Raw genomic sequence first — 24522 nt, 5'->3', positions numbered from 1 at the left:
ATAGACCCGCCTTGGGTGATCCTGTTGAGGGAGACAGACTCACTCCCCAATTGTATCTAGCCGCTTCTGGCATGCCCTCACTTCCAAGCGCGGCCCGGGATGAGTTGGAGGAGCCCATCATGGTGGCAGAGCTGGGAGTGGCCCTGTCTTCTTCAAAGCCAAGGAAGGCCCCTGGCCCAGATGGCCTGACCCCGACGTTCTATAAGACCTTCTTTGACACGCTGTCATCACCTTTGGTTTGTGCCCTGAATTCTATTCCGAAGGGTGACTCCTTCCCGGTTGATACTCTAAGGCCTCGTACACACGACCCGACATGTCCGATGAAAACGCTCCGTGGACCGTTTTCATCGGACATGTCTGCTGGCAGAATTGGGTCTGATGTGTGTACACACCATCAGAGTACACACCATCAGAGTACCTCACCAGGTTGGTGGACTGGCACTGCCATGCAGGGGCAAAGCATTGGGTGGCCATGGAAATGGAGGACTCCGGAGACATGGCCAAGAGCTGGCCCTGGATCTCCACACCTTTGCTGAGGGATCTTGCTGACCACCCCACTCTGGGTAGCACTTTGTCAGTGGCCAGAGATACCTTTCGACATTCCTCGGTGTCCCCGATGCCCTCTCCCATGGTGCCGGTTCTGGGTAACCCGGACTTTGCCCCAGTTCAGAACCCTGATTTCAAACGCCTGGCAGACAGTAATCGGCTTTGTTTGATTTTGTGGGGCCTGACGGCCACCTATCATCGGAGGCTAGGGTATCTGCTACTGACCCCCCCTGGACTTCTGGAGTGGCCTGCAGTTGCGCAACTTTCTGCGTGAATGCTTGTGGATTCCGGGTATCTCTCGTCCGCTTACCGAACTGGAACAAATCTGCCATCGTGGGGAGCCGGTGCGGCACAGCCTCTCGCTCATTTATTCCTCATTGATTCGCCCGGCGGAAAGGTTCATCCCCCCATTCCTTTCGAGATGGGAAGCATATCTGGACACCCAGTTCACTGATGCACAGAGAGAGAAGATACTCCATTTTGCTCAGAAATCCTCTTTGGCTACTAGAGTCCAAGAGACCTGCTATAAAATCATGACTCAATGGTATAGGGTGCCTACCACTCTGCACCGTTTCTTCCCGCAGGTCCAGAGCGTATGTTGGCGATGTGGCGCTGCGGAGGGGACGATGCTGCACATTTTTTGGGCATGTCCCAAAACCTCTCCCTTTTGGCTTGAGGTGACTCGCACGATCAAGCACCTGACTGGCGGAATGCCTCGAAAGAACGGTTTGGGTGGCTAGAGGAAAAGGTGTCTCTCCTCCGCCAGGACATACAAAAAATCAGGGAGCGCACCACGACTGTGGAGGGGAGAGTAAGTGACATGGAAGACCAGATGCCCCATATTACCAGGGATGCACGTGGTGCGGCCCAGCAGGCCCGGCAGGCATACAACAAGACTGACGAAATTGAGAATCGCCTTAGACGCAATAATGTGCGCATAGTGGGGCTCCCAGAGAAAGGGACCCCACGGCATATGTCGAGGGATGGCTGCAGGAGGTGTTCGGCAAAGACGCGTTTTACCCCTTGTACACCATTGAGAGAGCACATAGGGTACCGACGCGCCCTTTACCTCCGGGGAACCCACCCAGAGCAATGCTAGCGAGACTCCTGAATTACAGAGACCGTGAGGTGGTGCTGCGACTGGCGAGAGAAAAAGGCACGGTGCTATACAATGGCGCTAAAGTTTCTTTTTACCCTGACTTCTCGGCAGAAGTGCAACGCAGGCGATCAAAATTTGCTGAGGTCAAGAAGCACCTGCAAAAGCTACAGCTCCCATACGCCATGCTGTTTCCTGCTAAACTACGCATAATGGCTAGAGACCAGAATCACTTCTTTGAGTCCGCGCAAGACGCTGCCGGGACTACAACGAACAAGATCTGCGCAGAAGAGGCCGTGACGGGGGAGAAGGATGATACTGCTTGGACTGTCCGCACCGGGCGTGGAAGGCATGAGTTTTTCCACTAAAGTGTTCATTTGATCAGTTGAGGGCCTGTTCCGAGTTCATACTCAAGGCGAGTGAAATTCCTGCATCAGTTTTTGTTCCCAGTTTGTTGGTCTACACTTTCCTTTTAACTTTTTTTACGCCCCTTCTTTTTTCTGGGGGGGGGGGGGGTTCTAAGTCCCGGAGGAAGGGCGAAATGCAGCGATACACACTGCGTGTATGGGGCCTTGTATGCGTGATAGTGTGGCTCCAGTGTTGGTGTCACGTTGGAGCGCAGGAGGCTCATTCATGCCCTCCTTCAGGTCCTATTGAAGACCCCTGTTGGGCCTATCTGATGTGGTGCGAGCCGTTAGCCGCACGCTGCAGCAGTACGTGTCTATATGTGTTTTTTGGCGCGCTACTGCAAGTCATACAGCTCTACAGTACTTCAACTCTTTTTCATTGTTGACGTTTTTCCAGTGCACAATTGTGTTTTGATGCCTCTGAAGATGCCCCGACTCTGCTCACAAAATGATCAACGAGCATACCCGGGACTGGCCCCTAGACATGTGAGTTCCCCTTACCCCTTTAGGTTGATTGCTAAGTAATGTCTGCTACACCTATAGTAACATGGAATGTGCGGTGAGTTAACGGGAGTGAGTGTACTGATACATAAGGCATTGGCCTATCAGGAGCTAGACTCCTTAATTGATGTGTCGGGTAGGTTTGTGTTCCTTTACTGTAAACTGTACATGATGACTCTGATTTTAGCCTTTGTATATGCCCCCCCGTTCTCTCGGGAGGTGCTGCAAGTGTTACTGTCCTATCTGGCCAACAAGCCGGACATCCCGGTTTTAATTATGGGCGATTTCAATTGCTATTTAGATCCCAAACTTGATAGACACGCTCCGGTGACTCCTCCCAGGGGAAGCAGGGGTACAGCTCTTAGCCGGCTACTTCTTGAGGTGGGTTGGACTGACATCTGGCGGATACGCAATCCCCATAACAAACAGTTCTCCTGTTTCTCCAAGACCCATGGGTCTTTGTCCCGCATTGACCTGTGTGTGGGTACCCCGAACTTGGTGGGCAGTGTATCCAGGGTGGAATATTATCCCAGGGGGGTATCGGATCACTCCCCGCTGGCCCTATGGCTGGTCATGCAGCCCCCCAGTTCTTTGCCTAGAGCTCCATGGAAGCTAAATGCCTTTTGGCTTAAACTATTTACCTCCCAGGAGAGGGTCATCTCCCAGATGCGGGAATTCTTTAGAGCGCATGCCAGCCGCAGTGACAGCCCTCAAACATGGGAAGCCTTTAAAGAGGGGTGTTCATTCACGAAATACAAATTGTTAAACATAACTCTTCGGCCCTGCTGGAACAGGTGGGCGACCAGGTGAAGCAGCTTGAACTGACATATGTGACAGATCCGTCTGATTCGGCACGGGAGGCATGGATGTCGGCCCAGGACTCCCTGGACAGTCTGAGATCCTCCACTGCGGAACGTAAGAGATTTTTTACCAAACTAGCATTTTTTGAGGAGGGGGAGAAGACGGGCCGCTTACTGGCTAGAATTGCACGCTCCCAGCAGCAGTCGCCAGCTATTGGCGCTATTCGCGCAACTGATGGCAGAATTGTTAACTCTCCTGAAGAGATCGTATCCGAGCTGGCTACTTTTTATAAGGACCTATATGGGTCGAGAGAGGCTTACTCGGATGCTGATTTAGCTGCATATATGTCCTTAATTAATCTGCCGTCGCTGTCTGCCAGGGCGCGTAAGCAATTAGATGCTCCTATAACTTTGGAGGAGCTCCAGGTGGCGGCCGGCTCCTTTCCTACTTATAAGGCCCCAGGGGAGGATGGTTTGCCTTTGGAAGTGTTTACCCAATATGGGGAGCTACTGCTCCCTGCACTACTGAAAGTTTTTAATGCTTCACTGGAGGGGGGAGTGCTCCCCGACTCTATGAATAAGGCCAATGTGATTCTTTTGTTAAAACCTGGGAAGGACCCAGTGGACCCTGGCTCCTATAGACCTATTTCATTGCTTCAGAGCGAAGATCCTGGCAAAGGTTCTGGCGCTACCAGTCAATGGGATAGTGTCCTCCATTATCCACCAGGACCAGGCTGGCTTAATGCCGCAAAAGTCCACAGCCACCAATCTACGTAGGCTTTACTTAAACATGCAAATACGGGCTGACAATGAGGGCCGCAGGGCCCTGCTGTCGCTTGATGCCAATAAGGCATTTGATAGTGTCAGCTGGAGGTACCTGTGGGCGGTGCTAGGTAAGTTTGGCTTTGGGGAACGCTTCGTGGCTTGGACCAAGCTGTTGTATGCATCCCCGCAGGCGTCCATTAGGTTGACGGATAAAATGTCGCCTGCTTTTGCTCTGGGCAGGGGGACCAGGCAGGGATGTCCCCTGTCCCCCCTGCTCTTTGTGATTGCTATAGAGCCTCTGTCGGCCCTAATACGGGCGAGCGACCATGTTGAGGGTTTCAGGTATGGCAGCCTCTATGAAAAGATAATGCTCTACGCTGATGACATGTTGCTTTTCTTATACAAAGGTTTGGCCATTTCTCGGGCCTGACCATTAACTGGTCCAAATCTGCCCTAATGATGCTAGATGAGGACAGGGAGGTGACTATCCCGGTCTCATGTCCCATTCCTGTAGTTGATAGCTTCAAGTACCTAGGTGTACAAATTTCGCCCAAAATAAGATTACTATAAGAAAACAGTCATTTAAAACTGCTTGCGGCTTTATTGTAATGTTTGGTCCCTGCAATATGGATGAAAATCATTGAGAAAAATAGCATGGGTTTCCCCGCCCCCCTCCCCCCAGGTCATTACCAGCCTTTTTGGCCCTATATACTTTGAACAGCAGTATACAGGTGGTGCAAACAAGACAGGGACTGTAGGTTGTTGTTAAGTAGAATCTGTTTGTAATTTTGAACTGGTACTTTTTTAAAGTGTAGGTCCAGCCAAAAATCTATTTTTAAGCTTTTCTGAAAACATAGAGAAGGATTATCACCCCTGTAACATTTGTTTTGCTGTCTGTGCGCATCTGTTAAGAAGATTGCAATTCACTTTCTGTCCCAATGACAAATGATTTTTTGAAAATTTGTTTTTTTTAGTGAAACAAGGATTAAAGCATCAGTGGACAGGAGACACCTCTTACAGAAGATAATTTCCCTTCCTATGGGTAGATTTCATCTCACTTCCTGTTGTCTCCTTCCGTTTGCAAGTAGGAGTCGTTTGTAAGCGGGCACCTCCAGGGGCAGACTGAGCCGGTCCGGGCCCTCCCACCACGGGGCCCTCGGCAGTGCCGACTGACCGAATGGTCAGTCCGCCCCTGCACACTGATATCTGGTACACTGAATGCCACTCAGTGTATAGATATCAGTGTTATATATAGGAAATAGCACTTAGACCTGGTTCACATTGAAGCAATTTACCATGCGATTTGACATGTCAAATCGCATGGCAATGGCATTACTCGAATTGGTGCGATGCCCCATTTGTGGCGCCGCACTAATTGCCAAAGTAGTTTCTGTACAACTTTTGGCGACTTCTTGGTGCAATTTTCATAGACATCTGTGCAGCAACCGGCACAGATGTCTCTGAAATCACCCGCCAAATTCGCACTGACATGCGGGTATGAAATCGTGCCAGTTTAGGCCTGATTCACACCTATGCATTTGTTGTGCTTTTTGCATTTTGCAGATTTGCATTACAGTCAATTTAACATTGTTTCCTATGGAACACGTTCTGTAGTGCAAATCCGCAAAATGCAAAAAGCACTAAAAATGCATAGAATCGGGCCTAAGTGAGTGTTATTCCCTATACATATTCTTTACATTGGTGATCAGTGGGAAGAATGTTCCTTACATTGGTGATCAGTGGGAAGAATGTTTCTTACATTGGTGATCAGTGGGAAGAATGTTCCTTACATTGGTGATCAGTGAGAAGAATGTTCCTTTACATTGGTGATCAGTGGGAAGAATGTTCCTTATGTAGCGTGGGTCATATTGTCAATGACTTGTGGTAATCTTGCATACCTAAATTTCTCCCCGGGGGTTCCAGTTATGAAGAAAAGTATACCGCTCTATAAAACAATTAATCCCCGTTGCTTCCATCCCAACAAACCAAGAGGGTGCTGGCTGTGCTCAATTAGCATGGGATGAAAGAAAAATCCTGGATCGCCGCATTCCTCAAAAAACGATGTCTTTATTCAAAACATGAAAAAACAACAAAGATTCATATAGAAAAAACAGACAAAATTCATGCAGTCAAACAAGAAGTGGACTAGGAAAAAAGAGCTGACATGTTTCGCATCATGTGATGCTTACTCGTAGCTAGTGAAAAAATTACCAAAATGTGCTTAAATGGAGGAGGGAAAGAGGTGAATAGGGCGTTTCACCAAACACTGCCAGGTGATCATTAGTCAAGGAAACACTATTTTCCTTGATGTATCACACATGAGGTGCTCCTGTGTATGGGATTGAAAAGATTTGTGAATGAAAAAAATCTCTCGTTTCTCAATCTCTTGATGATGAGACCAAACAAGAGAAAGGAAAAAAGGAGAGACCCCATGTGTGAGACATATATATGTCATAACCAGTGTAAAGGACGGTTCCAGTTACCTGTATATATTTGTTTGTTTATCTCTTTCTAAAGAAACCAATGCATTGTGGGACTAGAGGTACCAGGAGAAACGGACTCCATTGACAATTGGTACAAATAGACTACAGTTCCCACAATGCCTTGTCTTCCTGGAGCACATGACACCTCCGCACAGACTATGGAGTAGGTTATTTAAAGACTATGTGGAGTCGGACTCGCTCTCTTGGGATCTGCATCTCTCCCTCTGCGGAGCTGTGGAGAGCACCACAGCTGAGCTTTTAAGCCCGAAGCCTGGGCCTGGATCCACCGGGAGACCAACCATCCGGAGGGGACAAGATCAAGTGTATCCAGCTCACGTTCCAGGAGATCGGACAGACTGACGACTGGAGCTGTGGACAGCAGGACACTGGAGATCGTGTGCTGTGGCGTGCCGCTGAACAGTTTATCTTCAGCAAGAAACTCAGGTGAACTAGGCCTGTTCGGGTGAGAGGGCACTTGCCCAAGTTTCCATACCCAATAGCTTTGTGACTTACAGTGCCTCACATCTCAGAAAGGCATACTGTTTACTGATCTGTTTAAGGAATATCTGAAAGTCACGCTGGCCATGTTTACTGATGCTGACTGGATGATCGGTACATTACACCTGTGTTGATTATACCTTAGACTGAGCTTAAAGACCCCTGTGGATTACAAATATATTAAAAAGTGCACCAACGAGCCTACAAATAGACTTCGTCGCTGAGGAACTTTCCGGAGTTGAGGCCTGATTGAGATTTGTTAGCAATTGCACTTCCATAGACTGCCCACTAGGGGAGCTTGAGATCATAGATCATTTAAAGTTAATTATAGAGTTTATACTGTTAACATTCCTTTTGTTGCTTTATTGACTCTCAAAAAGGGCCCTTTGCAGAGACAGATTTTATTTGTGCATTATTGGGGTCCCATAGCTACACGTGGGATTCACAATATATTTGCAATTTGCTTGGTGTGCCAAGGGAGGGTTCGAGCCACTTAAAGGGGGTGGATAGATTAGTGATAGTAGATCCCAAATCTAACCAGCGGCTCCTGCGGGGGTAGCGCTACATGTGGGGGCTCGTCCGGGATTCTACTTCTCAAAAATCAAAATTCCCCTCATATTGAACCTTACCCCTGCCAAGACCAGCCATGGATGCTGATGCCGCATCCAAGTGGTGCAAAGAAGAAAATGTTACCGTGAAGAATGGCCTAGTGGTCGAAATTAAAGGAGAAGTCTGGACAGAGGAAAAGTTACTCCCAGTCCTGAGGACTCTATCCATAGACAAGAAGAAATGGGTGGTTGACATGTGGACAGATAGCATTAACCCTCACACGTATGCCTTATGTGAATGGAAGAAAGAACTCCCAGATTGTTTTAGAGGTGCCAGTATAAAGATACCAAACAGTGCAGAACTCTTCCTAATACACCCTGCACAAGAACAAGAAGGTCCCACTTCCTCTAGAGCACCGCAACCAAGAGGGGATAAAGGGCAAAAGACAGACTAATAGACTCTTTGGACTTCCAGTGGGAAGAATGTTTCTTACATTGGTGGTCAGTGGGAAGGAGGAGGAGGAGGACACACCCAAGGAGCTCTCTTTGAGGACCAGCCTTTTTCAAGCCTGGGCCTTGCCTGCTAGCTTGGCCCAGGAATAATGCCTAATCCTGGGGGAGGCCCGGGGTGGGATTCCCCTGATGATACAGGGCCTAGTGAGGAGGAGGATCTGGTGCAGGATCTGACTGTGGGTCCAAGCCCTGGTGAGAATATGGATATATACAGGCAGAAGATCCCCTAAACCTGCCCCCCAGCAGCCTCCGCCGGTCTGGAGGATCTACCAATAGATGGATTAGGGACTACCACAGGAGGGACAGGCTTAGGGACCACGGGCCATATTCTGAGTAAATCTCCGCCTGCTGCGCTTAGGGCACTTACACTCCGCTGTCCCAACTTACTGGAGCAGGTGTTGTATTCCCCAACCACTTGCTCCATAAGTTGGGACAGCGGAGTGTAAGTGTCCCGGCGTAGCCTGGCGGATCTCCAAGGGGGCGGCTTCTATTCAAATGAAGCGCGCCCCCGATACAAAAGAACTGGGCATGCGCCGGGCTGCAAAAAGCCCAGTGCGCATGCTCCAGTTCTCGCCGGAAAACGTCAAAATGACGCCGACGTGTGCGTCATTGACGTAAAGTCGTATGCAAGAACGATTTACGTAAACGACGTATCCGACGAAAAAACACGACGGGGACCCGACGCCATCCGTAACATGGCCTACGCGAGACTTGCGGAAACTTACCCCTCATATAGCAGGGGTAAGTTTCCGCTTACGCAAACGACGTTAGCGACGGTTACGCGACGCGAACTCGTTCGTGAATCGGCGTAGAAGGATCATTTGCATATGCAAATGACTCCTTCATGTAAATGCCATCTAGCGGCGGCCGGCGTCATTGCATTTAAGATCCGCCAGTGTAAGTGACTTACAGATGGCGGATCTTAAGTGTATCTATGCAAAAATGATTCTAAGAATCAGGAGCATAGATACACGGGTCAAAAAGGGAGTTACGATGGAGTATCCTGAGTTACTCCATCGTAACTTTACTCAGAATATGGCCCCACATCACTAGGGGGAACAGAAACAACAGATGTCACAGACACAGGAGGGACAGACTCAGGGACCACATCACTAGGGGGAACAGAATCAAACAATGTCACAGACACAGGAGGGACAACAACAGTTTCAGCGGCCTCATCCTCCTTATCCAGGATCTGCAGCTCAGCCTCCAATCCTGGCAGGTTATGTAATGCCTCCGGGCATTGACTATAGGGATGACCAAGCTTTTGGCACAAATTGCACCGAATATCAGTACAGTCCTTAGCCAAATGGCCCAGCTCCTGGCACAATGAACCTTTCTTACGGTTGCAGGTAGAGGCAAAATGACCCTTCTCACCACATTTATTGCACACTTTAGGCGTTAGCTCTGTTAGAGGAATCATTCCTCGGCATACTGAGGCAATAGCAGGTCACAGTATCTGGATTTATTAGACCCATCGGCTATTTTATCTGCCTAATTGCTGGCAGATATTGCTGCAACTTGAACCAGTACTGACAGAAATGTCCTGGGTTGGTCCATAATAATCTCTTTTGAGACCATTTCATCACAGAACCTTCTTAGTATTCTGACTACAACCCGAACCAGTACCTGCCCGCCTCCGGCTCCTTCTCCTCTATAGGATTGCATCCAGGCTCTGTGCGTTGCACGGTGATCCTATACGCATGTACAAGAGGATCTGTTTCCTCTCTTTCCCTCCCCCTCTCCTTTACATCTGGGATTTTCCATCTTTGACCCTGAGCCAGTTACGGCTAACTATCCAGGTTATTCATTCAATTTTTCCAGATTACTGCCCCCTATTGGTTCCTGACGAAGCCCTTTCGGGCAAAACTAGTAGAACCGCTACATGCGGGACGAAATGAAGATCACCTGCATTCTTATGCATTTGAAGTATCATTTTATCTGTTAGTCTGAACCCTTTCAAAGATGCACTCTATAGTATTTATTGTATATATTTCTCCTTTTTCTTATGTCTCTATATAAAGAAACTTTTTTATAAAATACATTTTTTGATATTTATACTTGTTGTTGTGGCTCTCATGATTGAGGTTTGACCAGGCCCACATATCTCCATACTTTACTACTGTTCATGCTTTAATAATAGTCCCTACATTTTTCCTGTCCAAGGAAACCCCCGTAAATCTTCTTCTTTAGAGGGACTTGAAAGCTGACAGTCATTTTTATATAATCAATGTTATGCTCTGCCAATCCATTTATACGCTGAGATTTTATTGTTGCAACAGACCTGGCTCCATACTTTGGCCGATGTCCATCTGTCAAAAAGGGAGTGAAGATGCGGTCCCTCCTTTTGGTCTCTTGCGGCTGAGCCCTGCAGAGTTGCGGTCCTTTTTAAAACCGATATGGTAACATGCCTGGCGGGTAATTGAGGTAGAAATAGGTAGATGCATGGTGTTGGACATTTCTGTTAGGGGGCATGACCTGCGCCTGATCAATATCTATGGGCCGCAGTCAAAATGGGGCAGGAAATGCCTCCTCACAGAGATCAAGCCCATCCTATTTACGTCCCAGCAGGTTGTCTTTGGAGGTGACTTGAACACCATAATTAGGCCTGAGGACAGAAGAGGCTCCATAGACAGGCTGGGTTATGATAGCGTTTTTCTTAGAGATATGGTGAGACAAGCAGGCCTGGTAGATGTGCATATTAAGCACTGCCCTGGCAGCACAGGATTCACATTTCAGAGAGGGAATAGACAGAGTAGGATAGATAGTTTTTTTTTTTTTAAAGGAGAACTCTGCTTTCTTGACTCCTGAGTTGAGGGCAGTGGAGTTCTCTGACCACTGTATGCTGTCTGTGACTCTGCCCCGGACACTCCACCCAGGGGAAGGGGTACCTGGAAACTGAATTCGGCTCTCCTGGAAGATGTAGAGGTAAGACAATCCTTTGAGGATTTTTTTCAGGCACAGGTTTCTATTCTGGACTTTTGTAGCAGTAAGTCAGAGTGGTGGGAGCTTGTGAAACAAAGGGAAATTGGACTTTTCAAGGCCATAAGTAAAAAGAAGCAGCTTGGTATGTACATTGCCTATCAGCATTTGCGGAGGAAGCTTGATCGTCTTGTCTCGTATGGAGGAGATCCAGGGAAGATCTCTGAGGTGAAGTTTCTTCTTAGGAAGTGTCAGTACGACCAGCGTGCCTCCTTGGTTCTGAAGAGGGATTATGGAAAATATCACTTGCCTGATCCTTACCAGAACTGTAAGCAAGGCATAGCAGTTAAGACGATCATAGGCCTGAGGGATGGTACGGGTTTCCTGGTGAAGTCCAGATCAGGGATCCTGGAGATCTTCAGATCATATTACGCTGACCTTTTGGGAAGAAAGGACCTTTGTCAGGACAAGATGGAACGCTTTCTGGATTCTACTCCAGGATTAGGAAATGGTACATTGCCTTTGGTGGATTTGACAGAACCAATTTCAGCGGATGAGGTAGTTCATGCTATAGAGAAGCTGGTTACCAAAAAATCGCCTGGGCCATATGGGTTGACAGCTGAATTCTACAAGTGTTTTAAGTCCATTCTGGCTCCCTTTTTAGCAGAGGTTTATAACAGCTGTCTAGAAGAGGGTTTGCTCCCTCCCTCCATGAGGCAGTCCGCTGTGATTCTTCTGTCAAAAGGTAAAGACCCCTCAATGATTGAGAACTGGCGCCCCATCAGTCTTTTCAATGTTGATAGAAAGATCTTGGCGAAGATTCTTTTTTGGCGCTTGTCGTCAGTGGCAGGCGATTTGTTGTCCAGTCATCGGCACGGCTCAGTCCAAGGTAGAAGCACCTTTTCAGCGATTTTAGCTGTCCGGGAGGCTTTGGAATGATGCAGGGCTGCTGGATGGAGAAAGTACTTGCTGGCACTTGATCAGGCGAAGGCTTTTGATAGAGTCAATCACGAGTACCTGTAGTTGCTACTTGGTAGATACGGCCTGCAGGGGAGGTTTAAAGATTGTCTGGAGACATTATACATAGGGGCTGAGAGCTTCCCACTGGTTAATGGTTGGGTTGGATGGCTTTTTGAGGTTGGCTCTGGTGTGCACCAGGGATGTCCTCTAAGCCCCCTGCTATATGTATTCGCAATCGACCCCTTCATAAAAAATCTAGAGAGTGGATCGTTGTGCCTTTGGGTATTGCTGGTGTGCCGCCCTTGAAGGTCGTGGCCTATGCTGATGATGTGTCTGTTATTGTCTCTGGTATGGAGGAGGCGCAGGAGGTGGTCTCTATGATAGAGCAGTACACAGAGGCTTCTGGTTCTAAAGTCAACCATGAAATGAGTGAAGTTTTCAGGATGGGTAAGGAGGGTGAAAGCTTTGAACTTCCGGATGCCTTCCCAGAGCCCCAGCAGGAAATTAAAGTGTTGGGCATCAAATTTGGTCTTGGTGACTATGGTCATCGAAATTGGGAAAGCAGGTTGGTGTGTGCCAATGACAAAGTAGCAAGCTGGAAGAAATGGAGGCTTTCCCTGAGGGAGAGGTTTGACTTGATCAAAAAACGTACCTGGTCCCAATCTTTTTATATGTCAGCTTCGTCTGTATCTTGCCAGCATCTCTCTATGCAAGGGTGTACACCTGTTTTTTCCAACTGTTATGGGGAAATGGGCTAAACCTGATCAAACGCAATGTAACTTACCTATCTAGACAGGAGGGTGGCCTAGGAATGGTCAACCCAATAGTTTTATTTTCTCTGCTCTTTTTAAAGTACAATCTTGGTAACATGCTAGCAGAGAACCCGCCAGGATGGGTGGGTATTTTTCAGTCTTGTTTTAGGCCTTTTCTGCGATGCTGGGAAGATGGCGGGCCAGTGAAAAGTCTGAGAGTCCAACATGGTAAGCTCCCATCTTATGATGCCCTGTGTCTACAAATACTTAGGCAGTGGCAGGTGACAGCGGAGGATATCAAGTCCCTCCCCAGGAAGCTTCTGGAGAAGAGAGTTTTGAGCTCGGCTTTCAGTGTGTCACTGGCCTTAAGGGATTGCCCAGGCTCTGTAATGAAGGAGGGATTGCGTTTAATCAATTTAGAAAAAATCCCTTTGAAGTTTAGGGATCAAGCCTGGCTCGCTTTCCATGGAAGGCTCTATGTGAGAGGGAACTTGAAGAATCGCCCTGTGGATGATCGGGATTGTCCTAGAGCGGGGTGTGTTGGTAAAATGGAGTCTATGGACCACTTTTTGCTGCAGTGTCCCTTTTAACATAGAGGTGTATAAAAGGGTGGGGAGGGCTCTAGGCATCCCCTTTTTCTATTGAATGAGTTATGCGGAGTGGGTGTACGGGGCATTCCCGACTCGCTGGGATTTTGATTTCAATACACTTTTTCTAGTTAGTATAGTTGTCCGTTACTTCACATGAAATGCACGGTGCCAGATTACCCTGCGGAAGAAAGTCTTCTCTGTCGAGGTGGTGGTGCACAATATTCTGGGTGAGGTTGGGAAAATTCGGGGTCTTGAGAAGGGCAGGGAGCCTCGGGCGGTCTGGAAATGGGCGTGGAGGAATATCAGACCTGCCTTTGGTGAGCTGCCCATCTCTGAGTGAGGAGTTCTTTTCCTTTTCTGTGTCTTTCACTTCCATAGCTTTTGTTGGTTAGTATCTTTTTGAAGAAGGGCTGCATGCATATGGGTGAGGGTTTGTTTCTTGACAGGTTTGACTGGTGTAGTGGTGTGAGTTGTAGTAAGACTTATTTCCCCAGTGATGACATGATTTTTGCTTTTTCTCTAAAGTCTTTTTGTTTGAGAGCAGATTTGCTATATTTATTTTCATTTATGTAAATATGTATATATTTATGTATTTTTTTTATATAGTGATTGTATGCTTAATGATTGCAAGACTTTTAATAAAGAAAAAATGGGAAGAATGTTTCTTACATTGGTGGTCAGTGGGAAGAATGTTCCTTACATTGGTGATCAGTGAGAAGAATGTCCCTTACATTGGTGGTCAGTGAGAAGAATGCCCCTTACATTGGTGATCGGTGGGAAGAATGATCCTTACATTGGTGATCGGTGGGAAGAATGATCCTTACATTGGTGGTCAGTGAGAAGAATGTTCCTTACATTGGTGATCAGTGAGAAGAATGTTCCTTACATTGGTGATCAGTGGGAAGAATGATCCTTACATTGGTGATCAGTGGGAAGAATGATCCTTACATTGGTGATCAGTGGGAAGAATGATCCTTACATTGGTGATCAGTGGGAAGAATGATCCTTACATTGGTGGTCAGTGAAGAATGCTCTTTACATTGGTGGTCAGTGGGAAGAATGTTCCTTACACTGGTGATCAGTGGGAAGAATGATCCTTACATTGGTGATCAGTGGGAAGAATGATCCTTACATTGGTGATCAGTGAGAAGAATGTTCCTTACATTGGTGATCAGTGAGAAGAATGTTCCTTACATTGGTGATCAGTGGGAAGAATGTTCCTTACATTGGTGATCAGTGAGAAGAATGGGCCAGATTCACAAAGGAGATACGACAGAGTATCACAGATACTCCGTCGTATCTCTCAGAGTATCTATGCGACTGATTCATAGAATCAGTTACGCATAGATAGCCAGAAGATCCGACAGGTGTAATGGACTTACACTGTCGGATCTTAGGATGCAATACTGCGGCCGCCGCTGGGGGAAGTTCGCGTCGTAAACCAGCGTCGGGTATGCAAATTAGGAGTTACGGCGATCCACGAAGATTTTTCCCGTCGTCGCAAGTGTTAGATTTCCGTCGCAAAGATAGGGCACCTTTAATATGGTGGAAAAGTACTCCACCATGTTAAAGTATGCCCGTCTTTCCCGCGTCGCTTTTGAAATATTAAAAAAAAAAAGATTTTTCCCGGCGTAAGTTCTTTGTTGACGTTGCGATTCTCAAAACGTCGGCGCGTCGTAATTTTGCGCAAAGCACGCCGGGAAATTTGCGACGGGAGCATGCGCAGTACGTCCGGCGTGGGAGCGCGCCTAATTTAAATGGTACCCGCCCCATTTGAATTGGACCGCCTTGCGCCGGATGTGTTTACGATACACCGCCGCAAATTTCCAGGTAAGTACTTTGTGGATCGGGCACTTAGACTGAAAACCTGCGGCGGTGTAACGTAAACGGTTTACGTTACGCTGCGCCGCGGGTATGTGAATCTGGCCCAATGTTCCTTACATTGGTGATCAGTGAGAAGAATTTTCCTTACATTGGTGATCAGTGAGAAGAATGTCCCTTACATTGGTGATCAGTGAGAAGAATGTTCTTTACATTGGTGATCAGTGAGAAGAATGTTCCTTACATTGGTGATCAGTGAGAAGAATGGGCCAGATTCACAAAAGAGATACGATGGAGTATCTCAGATACTCCGTCGTATCTCTCAGAGTATCTATGCGACTGATTCATAGAATCAGTTACGCATAGATAGCCAGAAGATCTGACAGGTGTAATTGTTTTACACTGTCGGATCTTAGGATGCAGTACCGAGGCCGCCGCTGGGGGGAGTTTGCGTCGTAAATCAGCGTCGGGTATGTAAATTAGGAGTTACGGCGATCCACGAAGATTTTTCCCGTCGTTACGATACTGCGCCGCAAATTTCCAGGTAAGTGCTTTGTGGATCGGGCACTAAATCGGAAAACTTGCGGCGGTGTAACGTAAACGGGTTACGTTACGCTGCGCCGCGGGGTTGTATGGGTTGAGTTTTTTTTTTAATAACAAACATGTTATACTTACCTCCACTGTGCAGTTAGTTTTGCACAGAGTGGCCCTGATCCTCCTCTTCTGGGGTCCCACGGCGGCTCTCGCCATTTCTCCCAGCAAGAGCTAACCTCCTCTGGGAAGCGCTCTCCCGAGTGGGTTACCTTGCCGGCGCACTCCTGTGTGATACACTCGGCGGCCATAGCCGATAAGTGTATGACTCAGCCCCGCCCCCCCGGCGTGCCACAACATTAATTTGATTGACAGCAGTGGGAGCCAATGGCTGCGCTGCTATCAAGCTAACCAATGAAGACCCGATTGGAAAGCGATGCAGGAATTTAGAAAATTTACCATTGTTGCACTTTAATGTACATTTTTTTTTTGTTTATTCCTATAATTAAAGCGGAGGTTCACCCTAAAAAACATCTATGTACCATCCCATCCAGCATACTTGCGTCAGCTACAGTATGCTTTTTTTTTTTGCGCTGTATTTACCGTTTAATCGTTCAGTTTCTTTTCAGACTCCCGCGGGGAATAGGCGTTCCTATGAAGAGCAGGACTTTGTGTGGATGCAGCTTGAACGTGGGCGGGAACACATGGGCAGAGACACAGGGGGCCCCATGATCTCCTTTTGCCCGGGTGCCCCATGAGTTGTCAGTCCGCCCCTGACCCTGAAAGTCCAATTAAACACACTTTGGGGCAGATCCTCAAAGAAATTACGCTGGCGTATCTCTTGATACGCCGCGTAATTTCAAATTTTGCGCGTCGTATCTTTGTTTTGGTATCCACAAAACAAGATACAACGGCATCTGTGTTAGATCCGACAGGCGTACGTCTTCGTACGCCGTCGGATCTTAGATGCAATTTTTTGGCGTCCGCTAGGTGGCGTTCCCGTCGTAATCCGCGTTGAGTATGCAAATTAGCTATTTCTGACGATCCACGAATATACGACCGGCCGTCGCATTTTTTTACGTCGTTTCCGTTCGGCTTTTTCCGGAATATAGTTAAAGCTGCTATATGGTGGCGTACTCAATGTCAAGTATGGCCGTCGTTCCCGCTTCTAATTTTGAAAATTTTACATCGTTTGCGTAAGTCGTCCGTGAATGGGGCTGGACGCCATTGAATGGGGCTGGACGTTCACGTTGAAAACAATGACGTCCTTGCGACGTCATTTGAAACAATGCACCCTGGGAGTTTTTACGGACGGTGCATGCGCAGTTCGTTCGGCGCGGGGATGCGCTTCATTTAAATGAAACAGCCCCCTACCCACCCAATTTGAATTCCGCTCCCTTACGCCACGAGAGATACACTACTTGCGGCGCAAATTCATTGAGGATTCAAACCAAAGCTAAGTAAGTTACAGCGGCGTAGCGTATCTTACATCTGCGCCGGGCGCAGCGTATGTATGTGGATCTGCCCCTTCGACTTTGTTTTGAAAAACATGGTATGTGTGAAAACACACACACTGAGTCCTTCATTCACACATTGGAACCCAGAAGATTGCCAACTACTTGAAAAGAATGCCTGTTTAAATCTGCCATTCACACACAACTTGTATTCTTTGAATGTTACATACTTAGATGTAGCCAATTTACAACTTAGCAACTCAACAAAACGCAGTCTAAGGACATCTTGTGGGTACAAATTGGCAAGAAATTATGTTTCTTTAGAAAACCAAAAGCTACAAAGAAGAGCTTGATTTATTTACATTTGCCCCATAATTTTTATTAGAAAAGAAGTTTATTTACTATTTATATACTTTACAGTATGTTATTACATGTTTCACTGGATAGCTAGAAAAAACGATTTGCATACTGTGGAAAATAAATGACCAATGAATACTAACTAGTCAAATTAGTAAAATGTCTTTGTCTGCTTCAGTGGTCCAGCTAAAAGAGGATGCAATGCATAGTCCACCCAAAACTCATACTATAGATTCAGATAGATGTAAAAAGTGCTGACTTGAGTTTGCTATTTTACTGCATTCATTTTGCATCATAATGTTCAGTTTACATAAGTATTGAATAATGTTCAATTCAAAAAAAGTGAGTACACCCCCCATATTTTTGTTAATATTCTATGATATCTTTTCATGTGACAACACTGAAGAAATTACACTTTGCTGCAATGTAAAGTAGTGAGTGTACAGCTTCCTAGCCAAGATTTTGAGATTATTATTTACAGTATTTGTTGATGGTATCATATCAAACACAAGCTCCGTCTACATTACGCATGACACGCCATTACCCACGTGTAATTGGCTATCTCCTTCTTTCCTAAATTTTTGAGGTTATGCTATACATGTAATGCTGTTCACCCTGTATGTTTGGATTTAATTATTTATATTGTGTTTCTTTTGGATAGGCTTACTGTTGTTTGTCGAGATATAACAGTCCTGAGGAAGCAGATTGTGAAACACGTCTAGTACAAGCCAACACAGTTTGGCCAACGGCCTATATTTACACATGAGCTTTGCTCTTAAAGGGTTTTATATATTGTAATAAATATTTTTGTTATATAATTTTGGTTGCTGCATCTCTTTCTGATACTAATAGCTAGATTCAGGTAAAATGGACTAAAATTACGGCGGCGTAGCTTAGCGTGTTTAGGCTACGCCGCCGTAAGTTAGCTAGGCAAGTAATGATTCTCAATGTACTTGCCTGCTAATATACGGTCTAAAGCGAGCGGGCGCCGAATTCAAATGTGTGTTAGGGGGCGTGTTTAATGGTAATGAGGCTTGACCTTACGTTTTTGACGTTTTTTTGTTACTGCGCATGAGCCGGGCGCCTACATTTCCCAGTGTGCATTGTGGTTAAGTACGCCGCACGGGCCTATTGATTTGGACGTAAACGACGTAAATCCCGATTCGCGGACGACTTACGCAAACGACGTAAAAATTTCGAATTTCGCGGCGGGAACGGCGACCATACTTGACATTACTATTCCAACTAGGGCCCAGCTCTAACTTTACGCGGCCTATCTCTTACGTAAACGGCGTAAAAGCACTGCGTCGGCCGGGCGTACGTTCGTGAATCGGCGTATCTCCTCATTTACATATTCTATGCCGACCGCAATGGAAGTGCCACCTAGCGGCCATCCGAAAAATTGCAATCTAAGATAGGACGGCGCAAGCCGTCCTATCTTAGATATGTTTAAGCGTATCTCTGTTTGAGCATACGCTTAAACATAGGTCGGCGTAGATTCTGAGTTGGGTCGACTTATCTACTGGTAAGCCGGCCTAACTCTACCTGAATCTACCTATAAGTCTGTATAATTGTGTTAAACTTCGTGTTATTGGTCTCATTCTCTCATACTGGTCACTAGAAGTTCAACATGGCACCACATGGCAAAAAAACTCTGAGGATCTGAAAAAATATATGTTGCCCTACAAAAAGATGGCCTAGGCTATAAGAAGATTGCCAAGACCCTGAAACTGAGCTGCAGCACGGTGACCAAGACCATACAGTGGTTTAACAGGACAGGTTCCACTCAGAACAGTCCTCGCTATGGTCGACCAAATGAATTGATTGCATGTGCTCAGCATCATATCCAGAGTAGGGATGAGCTTCGTGTTCGAGTCAAACTCACGTTTGACTTGAACATCGTATGTTCGATTGTTCGTCGAATTACGAAAGTTTTGGGCCATTCGCGCCAAATTCGAGTGGCGTGTCCAGGCCCATAATTCAGTGCATTGCACAGTGTGCACCTTAACCACTTAAGGACCGCCTCCTGCACATCTACGTCGGCAGAATGGCATGGCTGGGCACAAGCACATACGGGTATGTCCTCTTTAAGTGCCCAGCCGTGGGTTGCGGGCGCGCGCCCGCGGCGCGATCCTGCGACCCGGCCTGAAGCTCCTTGACCGGGACCCGCAGACCCGATCGCCGCTGAAGTCCCGCGATCGATCCCCAGAGCTGAAGAACGGGGATAGCTGTGTGTAAACTGTGGTGCCGTCATCGATCGCGTGTTCCCTTATATAGGGAACAACAGTCAATGACATCACACCTACAGCCACACCCCCCTACAGTTAGAAACACAGATGAGTTCATACATAACCCCTTCAGCTCCCCCTTGTGGTTAACTCCCAAACTGCAATTGTAATTTTCACAGTAAACAATGCATTTTAAATGCATTTTTTGCTGTTAAAATGACAATGGTCCCAAAAATGTGTCAAAATTGTCCGAAGTATCCGCCATAATGTCGCAGTCACGAAAAAAAATCGCTGATCGCCGCCATTAGTAGTAACATTTTTTTTATAAAAATGCAATAAAACGATCCCCTATTTTGTAAACGCTATAAATTTTGCGCAAACCAACCGATAAACGATTATTGCAATTTTTTTTAACAAAAATAGGTAGAAGAATACGTATCGGCCTAAACTGAGGAAAAAAAATGTTTTTAATATATTTTTGGGGGATATTTATTATAGCAAAATCTACCCCTAGGAAGGGAAATTCTCTTCTGTAAGAGGTGTCTCCTGTCCACTGATGCTTTATCACCAATCCTTGTTTCACAAAAAAAATTCACTTTTTCAATTTGGAATTTTTCAATTTTCGAATTTTTGACATTTTGAATTTTTCAATTTTCTAAATTTCGAATATTTCGAATTTCGAATTTTTCAATTTTAGAATTTCGAATTTTTCAATTTTTGAATTTCGAATTTTTCAGTTTTCGAATTTTCGATTTTCGACTTTTTCAATTTTCGAAATTTCGATTTTCAATTTTTCAATTTTCGAAATTTCGAAATACGAAAATTCGGAATTTGAAATTTTTCAATTTTCGAAATTCGGAAAATTGAAAAATTTGAAAATTGAAAAATTTGAAAATTGAAAAATTTCGAAAATAGAAAATTTTCGAATTTTTCAATTTTCGAATTTTTCAATTTTCAAATTTTTCCATTTCGAATTTTAGAAATCCGGAAATACGAAAGTTCGAAATTCGGAAATTGAAAAATTCGAAATTTGAAACATTTTTCAATTTTCGAAATTTAGAATTTTCGACATTTGGAAATTTGAAAAATTCGAAATTTGAAAAATTCGAAATTTGAAAAATTTGAAATCTGAAAAATTCGAAAAATTTGAAAAATTCGAAATTTGAAAAATTCCAAATCTGAAAAATTCGAAATTGGAAAAGTGAAAAATTCGAAAATTAAAAAATTCGAAAATGGAATTTCGGAATTCTAAATTCGGAATTTCGAAAATTCTAAAATCCGAAAAATGTTCGTATTTCCGAATTTCCGAAAATCGGAAAATTGTAAATACGAAAATTCAGAAATAAAAAAAACGGATATACGAACATTCGTAAATTCGAATTTTCGGAAATACGAAAATTTGTAAATTCAAAATTTTCGGAAGTCCGAAAATTCGTAAATAAAAAATTCGTAAATACGAAATTTCGTAATTAACGAATTTCCGAATTTTCATAAAAAAACTAATTAGATACAAAACTAATTGCACATGTCTAAGTAGAATGGCCACGCCAGCTTTGTGACCCAAAGCTGCAGAGCCATATACCTTTCCCACCCACAGCTTGCAGAGGTGAAATGAACCATCCGTTCACAGATGGGTCTCCTTAAGGAGGGCAACAGCTGCCTGCAACCGCTTTAGGTGTCTCAGAATTTGCATACGCTTATGCCAGGAGTGCAGCCTCTTAACATTCCAAGAGATTACCTTTAAGTGATCCCCAGCATCCGAGGGTGCCATATCTGTAGTGAGTGATGGAGAAGAGGTCACCCGAGCAGGAGTAAAGTCACCGCAGAGATTGCCCCCTTGGATCCGGTATCACCGTGATTTTGGTAGATTCTTAAAAGAAACATGTTGAAACAAAAGAGAATAACCAACCAGAAATATAAAACATCAAATAACAGGAGGGTAAGCCTCCAAGAACACTTTAGGGACTTCACTTTTTTCACCATTGAGTACACTCCCACGTCAGCTCCGCCTAAGAGTGCTTCCTTTTCGCAGATGTGAAATTGCTCCGAGGAGGGGAGGAGTGAGAAAGAGGAGGAGGGGTCAGGGAGACGCATGAAAGGGAGAGGGAAAGGAAGGGGAAGCGGGAGGGGAAGAGGGAGGGAAAAGGGGGGAGGAGGGGAGCAGTGACATAACAGGGGCAGCAGGTCCATAACGCAAAGTTGGCAAGGCTAGCTACAGGTATCAGTCTGCCCAACAAAGATAAGGATAGGGCCTATTACAGAGGAGGGCACACTTTGGCAGACTCTTACAGTACATAGAACTTAGAAAGTATGTGCTAGAACTGGATTGGCAAGGGGTCCAAACAGGGAGTGAAAGGACAAACCCTAAAAGCTGGATGGAGTTTGAAATCAATGGTGGACAGAACGTTTATCAGGCAGACCTAATCGTACCCGCTTGATTGGAGGTTTCTAAAGGCTCAGATGTTTTTCAGAGAACAAGGCTGTCTTTCTGGAGAGGTTTAGCTCATGGAAAGGAGAGGGATTCTCTTGTTCCATGTCGAGAGGTTGCGTCACATTAAGGTAGTTCTTTGCTTCCAGCGGAGAAGTAAAAGATAAATGCTCTAATGTGGCAGGTTGAATGTATAGAATCGCTGGGTATGCCAGGACAAAGTTAACATGGTTGTTATGCAACGTGGAGCAGACTGCTGAGAAGGCCTTGCGCTGGCGCATAACATCGATGGAGTAGTCAGCAAAAAGTAGCAGTGGATGTTTGTCGACAGACAAGTTGCATATTCTGGGTCTGGAGCGTGATTCCGATGGTTAACCAATGCAGTGGGCTTGTTACACCAGGCAGGGGGTATGTAGTCCCAGCTGTTCTGGGATGGTGGTGGAGCAAATGGTTACCAGCGAGGAGGAGGAGTACTATTCTGGGAGGCCAATTAGACCAATTTTTTGCGTCTGGATCTATTTTCCAGGTCGTACACTTTTTCCTGGAGTTCTTTTTGTACTGTGGAGAGCCTGGCTATGGCGGCAGAGATGTGTCAGGGAACCAGCTCTGCCAGTCACCGTATGGCGCACATGCGCGGTGGAGCTGCGCTCCGGCATGTACCCATGCGGGAAAGGCACCCCCCCGGAACCAATCAGAGGCCTGACTGGCCTATTTAAACCAGCTCCTGTCTCGTGACGGGTTGCTGGTTTGTCTTCAGCTTGTGCTTGGACTCTCTGTCACCTTACCTGAATCACCGACCCGGATTTCTGCACGACTATGCTCTCCCTCTGAACCTGACCTCGTAATTAGGGTTGAGCGAACCTGAACTGTAAAATTGGAAAAAGTTTGGGTTCGGGTTCGGAGTTCGGCTATTTTATAGCGCGCTGCACGGCAGCCAATCACCATTTGTTATACTAGAGTTACTAGGAAGCTATCACAGCCATGCCTACTAATGGCATGGCTGTGATTGGCCAGTGCAGCATGTTACCCAGCATGTGACCAGCCTCTATATTAGAGGCACACAGCACAGGTCGTCACTCTGCATTAGCTAGTGTAGGGAGAGGCTGCTGCTGGTTGAGGGACAGTGTCAGAGAGGTGTATCCTGCTTCAGAAATCTACACAAGCAATCTTTATTTCATCAACAGCAACAGCACAACCAAGTGGGGGACAAAATCAGGTGTGCACTGCGCAACGCCATCTGTGCCAAGGTCCACCTAACTACGGATACGTGGACCAGTAAGCACGGTCAGGGACGTTATATCTCCCTAACAGTGCACTGGGTAAATGCAGTGGCGGCTGCGCCTGAGGCAGATAGCAGTTTGGCGCATGTCCTTCCACTACCGAGGATTGCAGGGCGCTTCAGTTTGCCTCCTGTTCCTAACTCCTCCTACTCTGCTTCCTCAACCTCCACCGCCTCCTCATCCAGTCAGCGTAACAAATTCACCACCAACTTCAGCACAGCCATGGGTAAACGCCAGCAGGCAGTTTTAAAACTTTCCTGTTTGGGGGAAAAACCACACACCGCGCAGGAGTTGTGGAGGGACATGGAACAACAGACCGATGAGTGGTTGGCATCAGTGAGCCTCAAGCCCGGCCTGGTAGTGTGCGATAACGGGCGAAATCTCGTAGCAGCTCTGGGCCTAGCCGGTTTGACGCACATCCCTTGCCTGGCGCATGTGCTGAATTTGGTGGTGCAGAGTTTCCTGAAAACGTACCCCGATATGCCACAGCTGCTGCAGAAAGTGCAGTCCGTCTGTGCGCACTTTCGGCATTCTCACCCTGCTGCTGCTCGCCTGGCAGCTCTGCAGCGTAACTTCGGCCTTCCCGCTCACCACCTCATATGTGATGTGCCCACAAGGTGTAACTCCACCTTGCACATGCTGGCCAGACTGTGCGAGCAGCAGTAGGCGATAGTGGAGTTTCAGCTGCAGCACGCACGCGTGAGTCGCTCTGCGGAACAGAACCACTTCACCACCAATAACTGGGCCTCCATGCAAGACCTGTGTGCCTTGTTGCGCTGTTTCGAGTACTCCACCAACATGATGCCGCTCTCAGCGTGACTATTCCAGTTCTATGCCTCCTTGAAAAACTGCTACGGGCGATGATGGAAGAGGATGTTGTGACGGTATTGGTATGATATCCCCGTCAACGTTCCCTTCTTCCCATAACGAAAATCACCCCAATATTCCACGAGAAGGAATATCCCTGGAGTCGCCCAGAAAGCCACACATGCCAAGCTTACTGCTGGAACAACACAGACTTTAATGGTTTTTCTTCTTAGCT

Source organism: Rana temporaria, chromosome 3, assembly GCF_905171775.1.
Source record: "Rana temporaria chromosome 3, aRanTem1.1, whole genome shotgun sequence".
NCBI classification, from domain to species: domain Eukaryota; kingdom Metazoa; phylum Chordata; class Amphibia; order Anura; family Ranidae; genus Rana; species Rana temporaria.
This window is presented reverse-complemented; position numbering follows the sequence as displayed.